Here is a 12,775-nt window from a genome sequence, read left to right on the forward strand (position 1 = left end):
TAAGCATTTTTATAAACTGGCAATAATGAGACAAGGAAACAAAATGAAAAGATGGCCTCATTTTAATCAATTTTTATCAGAGGCAGGAGTATAAGCACTTCTTCCTTACCTAAGAGAAGTTACCCCACATGCACACATTTGTCCCACAGGAAAATTAGAGGTTTTATTGCTCTCGACCCTCATCACAGCCTAGACCACTGCTAGGCAATGCAACTCCCCATAAATAATATAAAAAAATCTGAACTTCCTAGGAATCATCTTTGGCCAGGAGCAAATTAGAATATTGTAAAAAATAAATAAATAAATAACAAAATTTATGATGCTGAAGAGTTAAGGAATAAAAATTCTACTGAACTTGACCAGGAAATTCACTGTCTAAACAGATGCTAGTAAAATAGCAATGAATAGCCGACAGAAGAACTGCTGTGACAATTCCACATACATCAGTAGCACAAATTGTGCTTACTGCATACATAGTTGTATGTGAGAAAGAAAAAGCATTTTGCAGCCCACTCAGGACCCACCTTACTGCTAATTTGCTCAGAACAAAGAGAATACAATTTAGAAAACAGTTTCTTAAGATCTGTTGGGTTCCTTAGAAAAACAAATTTCTGCAAGGGTACTACAAAAACTAAGTTTTCTAAAAAGAGAATTAAGGGGCCTATGCTGTGGCATAGCAGTAAAGCCACTGCCTGCAGGGCTGACATCCCATATGGGCACCAGTTTGAGTCGCAGCTGCTCCTCTTCCGATCCAGCTCTCTGCTATGGTCTGGGAAAGCAGTTGAAAATGCACCAAGTACTTGGGCCCCTGTACCTGCATGGGAGACCCGAAGAAGCTCCAGGCTCCTGGCTTCAGATGGACGCATCTCCAACTGTTGAGGCCAATTGGGGAGTGAACCAGCAGATGGGAGACCTCTCTCTCTCTCTCTGTCTCTGCCTCTCCTTCTCTCTCTGTGTAACTCTGACTTTCAAATAAATAAATAAAAATCTTTAAAAAGAGAATTTATGTTTATTTTAGTGAAATAAAAACCTGTGAAATCCATACATACTATGGGTCTTCAAAAAGCTTATTAACAATGCATATTATGAAAAACCTATGCACGAATTTCAATTTTTTGCCCCAAAATAGACTATTTTTAATTCAGTTTTTCCATTAATTTTAGAAGTACCATACCTCCCTCATATCTCAGCACCCAGACAAAACTCTCTAAACTAATCAAAAATAAGGTGTTTCACCCTTTTCTAAAGTTGATTTTCTCCACATAAGTGTTAACTTTATAGCAGCACTCTTAGAATGGTAAGTGCAGAATCAGGAATGTTCCAGGTCACTGTCTTCAAACTCCCTTCCGACTTGGGAGACCCACCAAACAACCATTTCCACTTCCCCTTCTTCCTGTCTTACGAAACTTTCCAGGCTGTCAGATCCTCCAGCAGGCTGGGCTCCTCCCAGATTCAGGATGAATTATGATGGGTCTGTGAATCACACTGATCACATTTGCCTGGTCAAGTCCCTGGCTTAGGCATGGACATGGATACTAGAGGTACTAGAGGAGTACCTTCTAGAAAGGTTTGTCTTCAGGCTTAAAGAGAACACAAAATCCTACAGTTTCTTCAAGTCATTCAGTTGCTAGATCAAAAGCCATCTCCAGCCCTTGTTAAGTGAGATAATAACTTTCTCTCATGTTCAAGTGGTTTCCACTTGAGTTTTCTGTCACTTAACAACTGAGAACTTCCAAATAATACACCATCAAGATATACTCCCCTGTAGCATCAGCCTCAGTCAACGGACATAAAACACAAGCCAACAAACTGGAAGAGGACATTGCCTTTATTGGAGAATTTGCTCTTTACAAAGAGAAGCTTCTTTTGATCATCTGGAAAATATGTCTGTGGCAGAAATTACTTTGTATCTTGCTTTTTTCTAAACGAGTACTTCTCCCATAAACTTTATGTAATGATTTAAAATAGGATGAGAGGAAACTTTTAATTATAGTAGTCTTACTGACTTAAAAATAGGAACAGCTTAATCTTAATTTATCTCTCTGTGCTAAGGCCAGACAAGAAGAAATGGGCTTAAACTAAAGGGATATAGTTCACATAGGAAAATGAATTTCCTAAGAATGGATTATAGGGAAAAAATTCTCCAGGGACAACGTGGGATCTCCCTGGTGAAAGTCTTTAAAAATAGACATTTCATGGATCTGTGAATCGTAGGCACTATATTTGGATTATGTGACAATTCAAAGTCCCTGACGTATCTACAGAGAAAATTCATCTTCTTTCTAAAGAGTAATTTAGCAAAACATGTATGTGTTAAAATAAAAAAGACATAAAAACTGCTTAATCCAAAGCCATGGAACATTCATATTTATTTTATATCTAAGCAAACCAGTTGTTATAGAAAATTCACTTTGTTACATTAGGGCATAAAAAGATAAAATAGTATAATCAAAGATCCTATTATGTCTCATTTTTCATAAAACCTTGACAATGTCAACATGAGACTTACTTGACCAGAAAATCTCCAGTGACTAATTTAACTGGAAGTTTGTTTATTTGATTAAAAAGATAAATTAAAGCAGTTACTACTTTTAAAAAAGCAATATATACTTAGCAGAATAAAAGTTTTTGCCCCATGGCAATTCTATAACTGAGAATGATTTTTTTTAAAAAATGTTTTAGGTTAAAAACTTTTAATGTTCAATACAGACTCTCCTAATAAAAATACGATTTGAAGCTGGCGCCACGGCTCAATAGGCTAATACTCTGCCTGCGGCGCCGGCACACCCGGTTCTAGTCCTGGTCGGGGCACCAGATTCTGTCCCGGTTGCCCCTCTTCCAGGCCAGCTCTCAGCTCTCTGCTGTGGCCCGGGAGTGCATTGGAGGATGGCCCAAGTCATTGGGCCCTGCACCCGCATGGGAGACCTGCAGAAGCACCTGGCTCCTGGCTTCAGATCAGCATGGTGCATCAGCCGCAGCGGCCATTGGAGGGTGAACCAACGGCAAAGGAAGACCTTTCTCTCTCTCACTGTCCACTCTGCCTGTCAAAAACAAACAAAACCACAATTTGAAATAGGTAAGATTTACTGAGAGAGGGCATTAAATCCCTACTTACATTTATAATGACCCAAGTCTAGAATATTAATGTTGAAAAGCAAATGCAAATACGTGTTCACTTCTTTAGAGAAGTCAGTATGGTGACATGAGATGCAATGGATAACTGGCCTTTGATTTGGCATCTAAGACACATAGATCATCTGCCAGCTGCTCACATAAGACTGGGTAATAATGATGGATGGTAAGGTACAAAGACTATGAGTCAAATACAGCCTACTAATATGGGGCCTTATATCTTCATACAAACACGGAAAGTTTCCAGGCTATTGCAGACTCATAAATTCCTTGCTTTGGTAGCAAACAGTTCTTTTGCACACATTAGAAAATGTTGTCACTAGGTATTATTGTTCAGTTTACATCTTGCACTCTTATATGCAATGGTCCCAAGTTTACCTTTAGCCACATGCCTACTAGCAAACAGGAACTCCCTTGTCTTTTAGGAATGAAGGGATATAGACTATGTCCCATCGCTCTCTCTCTCTTTTTTTTTTTTTTCTAATGTTTACCTGTTGAAAGGCAGAGTCCCAGAGAGAGGGAGAGAGAGAGACAGGGAGAGCACAAATCTTCCATCTGCTGGTTCATTCCCCAGATGCCCACAACAGCCAGGGCCCTGGAATTCCATCTGGGTCTCCCATGCAGGTAGAAGAGACCCAAACACTTGAGCCATCATCTGCTGCCTCCCAGGATACATTAGCAGGAAGCTGGATCAGAACAAGAACAGAGACTGACCAACCAAGGGATGGCTTACCGCGTTGTACCATTATCCCTGACCTTTAAATCTCATTCTTAACAGAGTCAACTACCAAAGCCCTCCCTCATTCTAGGAAAAATGGAGACAGCAAAACTTCCATTAAACTGGACTTTATCCTCGAGGAACAGAGAAAGAAAAAGAAAAATCATGTCCAGAGAGCTCAAGTGACCAAGTGCTATAGATTAATTTTTCAGAAGTAAAGCATTATGTTTTCAGTTTTTAAGCACAGCTTTTATAGCACAGACTTCACTTTTATTGAAAGGATATCAGTTTAACATTATGCATAAGTTTCACCTACATGAATATTTACTAAAAATGCTTTGTACATTTCAAAAGAAAGCCTACAGCCATAAAAGAAAGCTATTAAGGACATTATAGCTCCATTAGCTATTTAGAAAAGTATGTCTCCCTTTGTTTATTTAAAATTTCCTTTTGAATATTTATATTAAAATCAGATTATGACTAATAATCATGACTGACTTAGAATTGCTAAGAATATAATTTTTTAAGATATTTATTTATTTGAAAGTCAGAGTTACACAGAGAGAGAAGGCGAGGGAAGGAGAGGCAGAGAGAGAGGGCTTCCATCTGCAGGTCCACCCCCCAAATTGGCCACAATGGCCAGAGTTGTGCCAATCCAAAGCCAGGAGCCGGGAGCTTCTGGGTCTCCCATGTGGGTGCAGGGGCCCAATGACTTGGGCCATCTTCTATTGCTTTCCCAGGCCATAGCAGAGAGCTGGATCGGAAGTGGAGCAGCCAGGACTTGAATCGGCGCCCATATGGGATGCCAGCACAGCAGGCAGCGAGCAGTCTTACCCACTACCCGACAGCGCCAGCTCCAAGAATATAATTTACTAAGTAACCTTCGGGAAGGAAATTCAGGCTTAACATCTACTCAAACTAAATAAACTGACTCAGTTTTTATAAACCAATGAGACAATGTTTTGCTGTTTAAAATTAACAATCATTTATATATCAGGAAATTATTTTAGTTTTGATGAGAAAATGTCAGTGCTTTAATATAAACACAAACCATGAAGACACATGCACATACAGTCAAGTCCTTGCTACTTTAACATAAAATAAAACATGGATCATTTTTGTTTACTGTTAGTGTCTATCTAATGTCACTATAACCTCTTTGCAAGGCTTTCATGAGCCAACAAACAAAATATTAGGGATACTCTGTAGTGGCAGAGATTCTGTCAGCAAAGGAAGTAGATATGAACACTATTTGACTATATCACCTGCTCTGATTTTACTTAAAAAAACTTACCTAGGTAATTATAAGATCCACAACTCAGCAAGGTTTGCAACATATGGTCTTCAAGAACAACCCCGTACATCATAGGGACACAACCATCAGGGTCATATGAGAAACCCAAAGTCGTACTAAGCAAAAACAAAAGACCAGGCAGCATCCACATAACAATGCTTTCAGCATGTTATCACCCAGATTATGAGTTTTGAAGCGCTTCAACCAGACACTGATAACACAAGCTTTATGAACAGTTTCAAATCAAAATCCCAGTTTCAAATTCTAGTTTAACCACCAAAAAGCTTAAGAGACCATGGGCAAATTACTTAATCTCTCAGTTCCTTAATTTCTACACCTTTAAAATGGCAATAATGTGGTACTTACCTCATAAACCATTATGAAAATTCAAATTAGGTAAACATTGACTGGCATATTAAACATACTCAATAAATGTTGTCCATTATCATTATTATTACCAACAATGGTGATTTGTTTCTCCTTTGATTCAGAAATATCCCTCTGGAGAAATAATCCTAACTATAGTAGGAACAAAAAAGGATTTATAAGAATGTTATTTATAATAAGGAACTTAAGTGTATACAAATATATAAGCAGTTACATAATTTATCAAAATCTATTCAAAAAAACATTACTCTATCACTAAATAACACACAATGGGGCAGGTGTTTGGCACTTTGGTACTCCCACATCCCATATGAGAGTGCCAGCTCAAGTCCTAGCTATTCTGTGCTTCTGATTCAGCTTCCTGCTAATGTGCCTGGAACGAGGCTCAAGTGCCTGGGTCCCTGTCACCCACATAGGAGACCTGGATGGAGTTCCTGGTTCCTGGCTTCAACCTAGCCCAGCCCACTCTGACAATTTGAGGAGTGAACCAGCAGATAAATGGAAGATTTCTTTCTCTTTCTGTGTGTGTGTGTGTGTGTTGCTCTGCCTTCCAGATAAGTGAAAAATATTTTTTAAAAACATGTTTAAACTAAATAGATAAAATTATCAAGGTAATGAAATCATTTATTATAGCTGAAGACACTGAGGTTTTTTGGTGTGGGAAAGGCTACACTTTGTAACCAAATCTAAATTATCCCTGGTAACAAGGTAAAATCATAAATGTTTTTCCATTTGAATAGATCAGATGTTTTATATATATATATATAATATTTTCATTTTTAAATATACCTATTTAGATAAGATACACCAGAAGAAATATTTTACAAATTGGGGAGCTCAATGATCAATGGGTATTTTATGAATCTCAGACAATATTTAAATTTATGGGAGCAAGCAAACAAAGTTGTAGTCTAACTCACTAACATCCAAATTTGCTCTTGCAGCCAATCACCCTCTCTCACGTTGATGGTGCCACACTGGGAACCCTGACAGTAGTCTTTTTTTTTTATTAAAAATATATATATATTTATTTATTTATTTGAAACTCAGAGTTACACACAGAGAGGAGAGGCAGAGAGAGTAGAGAGTTTTTCCAACCAATGGTTCACTCCCCAATTGGCCACAATGGCTGGAGCTGCGCCAATCCAAAGCCAGGAGCTTCTTCCAGGTCTCCCACGTGAGTTTAGGGGCCCAAGGACTTGAACTATCTTCTACTGCTTTCCCAGGCCATAGCAGAGAGCTGGAACAGAAGTGGAGCAGCCGGGTCTTGAACCGGCACCCATATGGGATGCTGGCGCTTCAGGCCAGGGCATTAACCCATTGCACCACAGGCTTGGCCCCCTGACAGTAGTCTCATTAGCTCAAGAGGTCTCCATTCCATCCTCTCTCTTTTAGCAATGGCCCAAATCCCTAGGTTTCATCTTTACTGGTTGGGCCCAAGCTTCCCAACAGATCCTCCCCCTCATCTTTCTGTCTTGCTCATTCACATTATATCCTCTATATAGATCAGACTGACATGCTTATTAAAGAATGGATATTATGCTATTCCTTTGCTCAAATTATCCATTAGTTTTCCAATATCTGACGAACATGACTCAGGTTCCTCAGCTTGGCTTTCAATATCGGTTCTTTCAATATCAGTTGCAGTGGCATCTCCAGCTTTTCTCACCTCTGTGGGCCCTAAAACTACAGGCCAAGGCTCCTCAACTGTGGGTCCTAGGAAACTGGCAATGTTGTCATTGTAAGTATGTCACAAACAGTTTACGACTAATAATGCTTCCAGTAGCAAAACTTGTGAATTGCATTTTTTCTTTCTTTCTTTTTTTTTTTTTTTTTTTTTTTTTTTTTGACAGGCAGAGTGGACAGTGAGAGAGAGAGACAGAGAGAAAGGTCTTCCTTTGCCGTTGGTTCACCCTCCAATGGCCGCCGCAGCCAGCGCGCTGCGGCCGGCGCACCACGCTGATCCGATGGCAGGAGCCAGGAGCCAGGTGCTTTTCCTGGTCTCCCATGGGGTGCAGGGCCCAAGCACCTGGGCCATCCTCCACTGCACTCCCTGGCCACAGCAGAGGGCTGGCCTGGAAGAGGGGCAACCGGGAAGTGAATTGCATTTTTTCAACTAAGGTAGAAAGGATTCAAATTTTTCCTACATTTGTAAGTTCTCATCTCTCTGCATTAGAAATGAAGATAGAATTTTTTTTTTATTTGTCAGGTAGAGTTGACAGTGACAGAAAGAGACAGAGAAAAAGTTTTTCCTTCCATTGGTTCACTCCCCAAATGGCCACTACAGCCAGCGCTGCGCCAATCCAAAGCCAGGAGCCAGGAGCTTCCTCCTGGTTTCCCATGTGGACTTGGGCCATCCTCCACTGCCTTCCTGGGCCACAGCAGAGAGCTGGACTGGAAGAGGAGCAACCAGGACTAGAACCCGGCACTCATATGGGATGCTGGCACCACAAGTGGAGGATTAACCAAGTGAGCCACGGCGACGGCCCAGAAGATAGAATTTATACCAGAACACTGGGAACAGCCTATGACCCTGGATTCCCCATGAAGATATTTTACACCTGAAATCTTTCCTGGAATATGCGTGACGATGGAAAGAGATGCTCCAAACCAGGATTCTTCAGAGAGCAACATCATCGAAGGGAACAAGAAGCCATCAATGCTGATGGCCAAAATTGAAATTTTAAAATCCAACTTTCTGTTCATCAAAACCATGGGGCAGGGGTGGGGGGAAGATAGAAGGACTCCAGAGGCAATGAGACACTGAGTGGAAACTTTTAGAATTATTCTACTCCATAAAAATGGAGACAACTTCTTAGCAGGTTGAAGGCCAGGAATTTCATTTCATGGATTTTTCCATTCACAGGGCTGATATGAAGTTTCCTTTTCAAATAAATATACTTAAAAAATATCTAATCTAAAAACAATGTTAAGTCTTTCAAAATACAGAGGGTACTTGAATATGGAAAAAGGAATGAATGGGTTTCTAGAATGACTGCAATTGGGGGAAAGTATCATCTAAACAAATGGTGCTAACTGCCTCTTTCAACTGTGCCTGCATTTTACTTCCTCTGTAACATTTCCACATTTTTCTCCCACCTGTAATGTCATCATCTCCTCCCTCCCCCCAGTCTCTGTCTACTGAAATACTAGTATACACTCAAATATCAGTTCCTCTTCAAAATTACCCAAGATTCCCCAAGCTCCCTCAGGCAGGCCATGTAGGAGATACGCATCGTACAGCTCTGCTAGATACAGCTGCATCTTTGTAGCTCTCCTATTTGTAAAAAGCTCATCTCTCCAAGTAAACAGAATGCTCCCTGAGGGCAGAGAATGCACTGATTCATCTTTGGACATCACACACAGAGCATATTCTGTTTTCCACATGTGTTACACGACAAAGAAAACGACGCCTTAATTGAATGAATTTCTCAACAGCCTGTATGAAAGACGCACCAAGGTTAGCACTCAGGCTCCTACATTCACCTACAAGCTGTCACATTCACCTAAGCACAGGAGAAGAGGTTTCACTAGGGAGAAAATCATTTTCATTGATTTTAATGTATCATTTTAAGCCAAAATAACTGGGATTTTCTCTTAAACCATAAAGTATTTGTCCACACTAATCCCCCAGGCCTCCTGTGCATCATAATGTGAGAATCAAACATTGACTAACAGTAGCTGTAATATTTGAAAATCAGACCATTAGCTGTGCCACTCATATGTATTCAGAATAACATCACATTTCAGAAAGATTCAGTAAAATTTACATACATATATATAACTCAACAAGATAAAAAGACATATGTAAGAAGAGAAAGGGGAAAATGGGACAGAGGAAAACTGAATGTAGGAAAGATAAGCTGTCTTGGAAGTGGGTTCACGTACCAATGAATGTATTCTACAAAATTCTAGGAATTTGCTAGAGGTAGGTCAGAGGTTTGCCTCTTAATAGTTCTAGAAGCTAACAAACACTGGATGACTCAATCAGTTACCTGAATCAGCATCCTTAAGATTTAAAACCAAAAGGTTTCAGAGTCCTCTTTCTCCCTTAGTTTTCATAAAGAAGATGCCACATAACCTAACGAAGTCTTCCACAATAGCATCCTTATTTGGCAGAGAGTTTTGGGAGACCATTCAGCATAGCAACCTCAATAGGCAATGACAGCACACAGTCTACACATGGGAATGCAGGAGGCAAAGGCAAGATTAGTACCAAGGTAGGAGTCAGGCACACAGCTCCTTGCAGGTCATCAGGAACACTTTTGTTCTATTAGGGGTGGGGAGCATCTGGCCCATGGTTCATATAAGACCCATGAAATCACCTAGTCCAGTCTTGGCAAGGCAAGTGCAGGCAGGACTCAAAACTCAATAAATCTGTAAGAGGCTAATTTTTAAGCTGGTATTTTTGTATAACCCATGAATGATTTTATAAACACCCAAGTGGCCATTGGCAGAGAAAAGGTTCCCCATCCCTGAATCTGCAGCCCTCGCGTATCCATTTGCCTTTGAAATTACAAACAAAATTTGCTGTGCATGCCCATTTTTCTGGGGCATATATCTGCAGTCTCGTAGCATTCTCCAAGGGTAGTAAGTCTCAAGAAAGGTTGAGAACTACTGATCTAAAGAACCAGGCTGTCTATGTATATCCTTCGGGTGTCCATCCTCTCTAAGCAGTTTCCCTTCTAAGCACTGAGCCTCAAGATTGCAGGCCCTGACAAGCGCCAGAACTGTGACTTTTTTCTAATGCAAAATGAGTACCACTAAGCTGTAACCATTGGTCAAGCTGTGTGTCAACTGTCAAGATATATCTGACCTTTAGTACAGAAATGCCCATAAGCATATGGAGCACAGAACAATCCCTTCTCCTAGATAGGTCTCAGCAGTGAACAGGGACAAAACTGTCTCAAAGGATAGGTAATATTTCTTCTAGACGGTATAAAAAGAAACACACACACATCCTTTTTGCCTGTGGGTAGAAATTACAGTTAAGCACAACTACGATCATTTCCTATATATTATTTTTGAACTTCAAAAATAACAACCTTCCCATATAAATTCATAAAAATCCGAGAGGTTTTCTCACCTGTTTGTTGTTGTATGCTATACAACAAAACAATCACTGTCAAAGCTTTAGGCACATATGTTGGAACTTCAAAAATGTTATGGAAAAATACAATTAAAAGATAAGTTTATTTTGGTGCAAAAATTCTTTGAAATCCATGCATATTTTTTCCTAATACTTATTTTGATCAACTTTTTGAACACCTCTAATATGCATGGATTTCAATATTTTTTTGCACCAAAATAAGGATGTTTTAATTCTATTTTCTAAGAATTTTTGAAGTACCCTCGTTCACAGTCAATCCATCCAGGGTATTGTGGCTAAGATGTCTCAAGGGCCCGAGAGCATCAGGTGAAGAAGCTGGCCTGTGAGACCACTGAGACAAAACTCTTTAATAATTCATCTAGAAGAAGAAAAGTCACAGTCATACCCAGACTGATCCTCAGTGTAACAAGTCCAGAAATTTATTTTTGCCAAAGAATCTGCAGTTGAATATGTTCCAGAAAACTAACTCATGCTAACCTAACTCTTAAGGGACTGAAGTACAAGTCAGAATACCAATTTATTAACTAATCATAGAGAATATCCCTTTTAACTAATCAGAAAATATGCACCCAAAGCCAGGAGACTGCTTTTGCAATGTCCAATTATACCTAGAATCCTGAATTAATAACCAAAAGCTCACCAGAAGTTACAACAGAGACACAGTTTAAGGAATATCTAATGAATTATCCCTACCCAATACACATCTTTCTAACAGTGATCAAACTGTGGCTTCCACAGGTATAACCTCTCTCCCTTGGATACTGCTGCCCTGACACTCACTGCAGATTTCTTGGTCCATGAGCTTCCTTCTTCCATATCTTTCTCTCCATTGAGTCTGTCCCTAGACAGGGTATGATACAACTGATGAGGGCACACCTGACATGCATTATTATCTCTATTTTTTAGATAAGAAACTCCCAGATAGGCAGCTTAAGCAACAAGCCTCAGGTCACAGCTAGTAAAAGGCAGAGCAGAGATTCAAAGCTAGATCTCAAATAAAGTCTACCTTTTAATCTTGCAGTAAATAATGCTTTTTTCCCAGGTGTTTTTCCCTGGGCCTCCCATCCCCCAAGTGGGATTTAAATACCCACTTATGTGTCCCCATAACACCCTAAGCACACCATGACTATAATTTTTTTGGTATAGGTATGTGTATACTTTGTCTCTCTCTCTCTCTCTCTCTCTCTCTCTCTCTCTCTCTCTCTTCTCTCTTCTCTCTCTCTCTCTCTCTCTCTCTGCCTAGACTGAAACTTTAAGGAAAGAGGTTATATCTCATGTCCTCTTATACCTCCAGGTTGCCATTTATCAAAGTAAATACACAAAACAATTTGTCCAGTAGTTTCATATAAAGACAAACAAACAAAAGTCTCGCACTGGCCATGTAGCCTTAGGAAGGTCACAATTTCTCCAACCATCAGCATCTCATCTAAACAAATGGGATGAACTGGATATACAAAGATGAAGTGGATAGTTAAGGATATACACAGTCCCCTTCAGATCTAAAAAGCACTATAACTTAGAGGGTGCCTGGTTTTTTATGCTCCATCTTATTCGTGTGAATTACTAGAAATAAAATTAAATCCTTCCTGTATCTTTTGCAACACTCTTGATACAGCTTCTAAATACAAGAGACTTCAGGAGTCAATTAACATCTATACCAAAATCAAACAGTGGCACCCTCCTCTGGTGAATGTTAAAAGGAGCTAAACCATACAAAAGACAAGAATTAGGTGGCAGGATGTTCTTTGATTAATATATAAGAAAAAAATAAGACCGAAATAACCTAGTATTATTGGTTACTATCACACTCTGTATAGCAACTAAATAATTCCTTTCAGAGCAAGAGCACTTGCTTTTGCCGTAAAACAAAGCTAAGATAAGTGAACTGGCTTCACACAGCAGGTTACAAAGGGAAGTATTTTTAAAGATAATATAAACTACTTTACAAATAGCAAATGTTTTCAGGAAAATGATCTTTCAAGTTTTAGAGTATCAGTTTTTTTAAAAAAATTTAATTATGCAATCACTTACACGTGCGGCAGGCTCAAAACACAATACCTCACAGCCAGACAGCTACAACCCAAAGTTTCACAATATAATAGTCTATCTAGACCTTTAAATTAAAATTGCAGCT

The 12,775-nt window shown here is 39.5% G+C and overlaps 1 protein-coding gene across 1 annotated transcript in view; it reads right to left on the bottom strand.

Moving 5' to 3' along the window:
• The window catches only part of PPM1L (protein phosphatase, Mg2+/Mn2+ dependent 1L), a 359,360-nt gene that overhangs the window by 343,701 nt on the left and 2,884 nt on the right, over positions 1 to 12,775 (bottom strand). The window lies entirely within an intron of this gene.

The sequence above is a fragment of the Oryctolagus cuniculus genome, chromosome 4, assembly GCF_964237555.1.
Source record: "Oryctolagus cuniculus chromosome 4, mOryCun1.1, whole genome shotgun sequence".
NCBI lineage: Eukaryota > Metazoa > Chordata > Mammalia > Lagomorpha > Leporidae > Oryctolagus > Oryctolagus cuniculus.